This window comes from Phyllobates terribilis, unplaced genomic scaffold (assembly GCF_046119375.1).
Source record: "Phyllobates terribilis strain yellow unplaced genomic scaffold, ASM4611937v1 Scaffold_8__6_contigs__length_399053987, whole genome shotgun sequence".
NCBI classification, from domain to species: Eukaryota; Metazoa; Chordata; class Amphibia; order Anura; family Dendrobatidae; genus Phyllobates; species Phyllobates terribilis.
The window spans coordinates 288,919,921-288,924,592 of NW_027362768.1; positions in this window are offsets into that span (position 1 = coordinate 288,919,921).

The window sequence follows — 4,672 nt, forward strand, 5'->3', positions numbered from 1 at the left end:
TGTACAGGTAATACAGTGATCACCAGTGACATTATACACAGGAGCTCTGTATATAGTGTACTGGTAATACAGTGATCACCAGTAACATTATACACAGGAGCTCTGTAGATAGTATAAAGTGTAATTGTAATGTATTTTCATATAGCTATAATTTGGGCCTCTAGACTTGGTTTTACTGGTTGGCCAAATTATTCCAGTCTGTGCTCCTAAAGCCACTTAGCACTCCTTCCCTTCTGAGCCTCCTCTGTGCTCCCCCTGTGGCATATAAACCCATATAGGATATTGCTGTACTCAGGAAAAATTTGGGTAACATGTTGTCATGTGCTTTTTCTCCTATTACCCTTTCTGAAAATGAAAAATTTGGTGAGAAAACAATATTTTAATGGAAAAATGTTTCAATTTTGTAGTTTCAATTTTTTTTTATCTCACTTTGCATTAATTCCTGTGATGCAGCTGAAGAGTTACCAAGAATTCCTAAACACTATTGTAAAAACTTTTAAGGGGTGCACTTTTTCAAACTGTGTAATTTGCTGGGGATTTCTAATATACAGTCCATCTATAGGGCTGCTTCTTAATTACCAAACTAGGCAGTGTTATTAAGGGGTTAAGACTTTTTTGTGTAGCTCTTCCTGTATTAGGCTGCGTGCCCACGATGCGTTTTTAATGCGTTTCCGCTGCGGAGTTTCCGCAGCGGAAACGCATAAAAAACGCTTGGTAATCCGCACCCCATGGTCCCCAATGGCAGTCCGCAATGTCAATGCACATGCTGCGTATTTTTCCGCAGCATTCCGCGGCGCTCAAAAATCCGCAGCATGTTCATTAATTTTGCGGAAACGCAGCGGAATGGCCACCATTGACTTGCATTGGGATGCTTCAAATCCGCAAATATGTAAAAATACTTGCGGAATTGAAGCGCATTTGATGCGGTCTTGTACCACAAAACCGCAGCAAATAGGAAGTGACCTCACAATTGGGCGTTCCAGCCATCCCATGAGCATCCCATAATCCAGGAAGACAAGAATCCCATAGTATTCCCGTCTGTCAGGATCATGGCTGCTCATCTGGGATGGTACAAGCGCATGAATCTGAACGTGGGATTCATGATTAGTGTGGTAAGTGTCTGTATGTGTCTATGTGGGGTCTGTGTGGGGTCTGTGTGCGCGGGTGTCAGCAGGGAGACATAGGCCGATGTGAGACTACTACTCCGATCTACCTATGTCTGTCCCCATTCAAACTAGTGCCAGCAGGAGCAGCTCGATGGGAGCAGTAGTTCCCATCAGCCTGCTCCTGCTGTAAAATGTGCCCCAAAATTAAATTATAGCCCCCATATATTATTGGCCCTATTCCTAATCCTTTTTTTTTTTGGGCAGGGTGCCATCATATTCCCTTTAGATCTATATATATATATATATAGATATATATAGATATATATATAGATATATATAGATATATCTATATATATATATATATATACAAACGTTTTTTATTTTATTATTTTTTTTTATTATGATTTTATTGTCCCCAAGATTATTTACTGTCCCTTTTTTTTTCATTGGTGGCCAGTGGTTACCTATGAGAATTAAATCATTACCTGTCCTCGCCGATCGCCACCTAAAATAAAGTAAAAAATAAAAAAATACACCTATACTCACCTAGACACCTAATTCCCCGAAGCCATCAATCTCCTGTAATAAAATATAAAATAATAAACCACTACCTTATCCTTACCCCTCCGTAGTAGTCCACGAGTGTCCCACAATGATCTCCAGTTTAGAGCAGCCACATAAAATGTGACCGCTCTAAACCGCTGCCGCCGGTAGAATGACAGGGCCGCAGCCCCGCGGGTTCGCCGGAGTTCAGGCAGCGCTGCTCCGGTTAGCTGCTTTATGGCCCTGCTGTACCGTGAGAAATTCCCATGGTACAGTAGGGCTGTAAAGGAGGTCACCGGAGCTGCGCTGACTGAATGCACTCCGGTGAACTCAGTCAGGGGCTCACACTGCCGGGAGCGGACGTGTTCCCGGCAGTGTGAGCTTACAGCAGCAATGACAGCTGTCACATCTCCAGATGTGACATCTGTGCATGGGAGATCAGCGCAGGAACGTGGACAGGTAACTTTTTTTTTTTCAAGTAAACTAAGAATTAAATAAAATGGTGTGTTTTATTTCAAATAAATTTTTTTTTCTGGGTGTATTGTGTGTTTTTTCTTTTTAACACTTTGTAGGTTAGTAATGGGGGTGTCTTATAGACGCCCATCATTACTAACCTGGGCTTCATGGCAGCTGGCGCTGACATGAACCCCACCACTATTACCCCCTACCACCGCACCAGGGCAGCGTGGAAGAGCGAGGCTAAGCGCCAGATTTGGCGCACAAATAAGATGCGCCAAATCTGGGGCGGCTGAGGGCTGATATTATAGCCTGGGAGGGGGCCTACAACCATGGCCCCTTTCTTGGCTATTAATATCAGGTCGCAGCTGTCTGCCTAGTCTTTGCTGGCTACAACTTATAGGGGGACCCCATGTCATTTTTTTGTGGGGGTCTTCCTATATAGTAGCCAGAAAAGGCAAAGCGGCTAGCCTTTGCTGGCTTCAATTTATAGGGGGACCCCATGTTTTTTTTTTTGTGGTGGTCCCCCTGTACACTGGCCAGTAAAGGCTAAGCTAACTGCTGCGGGCTGGTATTAATAGCAAGGGAAGGGGCCATGGTTATTGCCTACTTCCCAGACTATAACATCAGCCCTCAACCATCTGCTTTCCCTCTGCTAGTTATTAAAACTATGCGGGAGCCCACGTTTTGTTTTTTTTAAATAATTTATTGAACTGAAAGATTATTGGACAGCGTATGTAGGTTCATTGACTGAAAGCTCCTGCATACGCTGTAAGATTAATTTCTCACGTCCACATATCCACATTACTGCAGATATGTGTGACCGAGCATGCTTTGGAATGGGTCTATGTGTGAGTCTCCGGTATGTGTGGAAAATGGCATCACCACTTGTCCCGGAGATTGACGTGTGAAAGAACTGTACAATATAGGTGAGGGGTTGGTGTGTGCGTAGATATCGCCATATGTTTTGCGTGTGTGTGTGTGTGAATGTTTATTTATTTATTTTCTTTATTACTCTTTTATTCCACCCTTTTTTTAAAGAAAAAATATTCACAGACGTTATGTTATTCACTATAGATTGAAAAATATCCCGAATTGTGGGACCGCGCAAGCGACTTGTATAAAGACAAGCAGAAAAAAAAGGATGCCTGGGCCTCTGTCTTGCAGGAAATCTATCCCCAGTGGGTCAATGCGGATCCTGATGCCCAAGAGGAAATTAGTAAGTATTGATTTTTACCTTTATTTTTATATCTATTTCTAATTGCATTTTTGATGTTAAAGCAGTTAATAAATTGTTTTTGTTTTGTTATTGCAGTGTGTGATGTCAAAAGTCGATGGCGATCGGTCACCGACCGGCTGGTGAAGTATCACCAGTCGGTGAAAAGTGGTGCATCGCCACGAAAACGCAAAGTACCTTTTGCAGATGAGCTTGCGTTCATGCTAACCAGCAGGAGTTTGCGGAGGTAATTTCGCAATAAATAGTAATTGAAATGTTTAAAAAAATGTGGTATTAACAGTATTTTTTACCTTTTCTTTTATACAGAACTGAAGGCAACATCAGTGCCCCAACAACACAAAACGACACAAGAACGGATCAAGTAGAGGAGGAATTCCATCCAATTTTACAGCTTTCGTCGCCGGAGACATCTGCTTATGCCACTGATGGTTGTCCCGCAAGTTCTTCTGTAACTCAAGCGGACATCGACAGCGGTTTGGGGACTGCTGCTCCTGGTCCAAGCGCTGCCGGTAGCTCTACTGGTGATGTGTCGAGGCCCACTGGGAGGGGGTCTGCTTCTGCTCATCCCGTGGCATTGAGAAGGGCGGCCAAAAAAAGGCCAAAAGCCACGAGGGTGCGACTAGTCTGTTTGAAGCCCTGACTAAACGTACCCTCAGTCTTGTGGAAAGGACATGCCAGGAGGATCCCCTGGATTTAGTTGGCTTATCCATAGCTGGCCGCATCAGATCCATGCCACGAGAGAAGCAGAACATTTACATTACTGCAGCAAACGCTCTGTTAATGGCGATTGATGGGGCATCAGTTATGCCCTCACCCCCATCCATAGTTCATGTCATGCATAATTTGTTCAATCCCAGTGTGCCTCCACCACCACCAGCAGCAGTAACACAGCGTTTTGGGCAGGTTGAAGCATACCGGCCCAAAGAATACGAAGGAAGTTATGGTCGCCAAATGGCCCCTGGTGGCTCATCTTTTCTCAGAGGACCATCCCCAAATGCCAGTTTTACCCAAGAACTGTTTTCTGGGTACGGCTTCGAGCAACAATTTCAGAACTTATAGTTTAACCATTTACCCCTCCCTGTCTTCATTTTTGGACCATAGCAAATACAGGCAGCACCTGTAGGTTGTTAGATACACAATTTTTTAGAGAATAAGTTAACAAACACCTTTTCTTATGGTCACCTATACCAGGCTTCAGGCGTAGGGGAATGTAATAAAAGGTGTTTAGTTTTATATAATTAAACAACCTACAGGCGCTGCCTGTATTTTATGGCCCTAAATTGATGATAGGACAGCTCTGCCGTACCCAATGTGCTATTTATTACCAAGT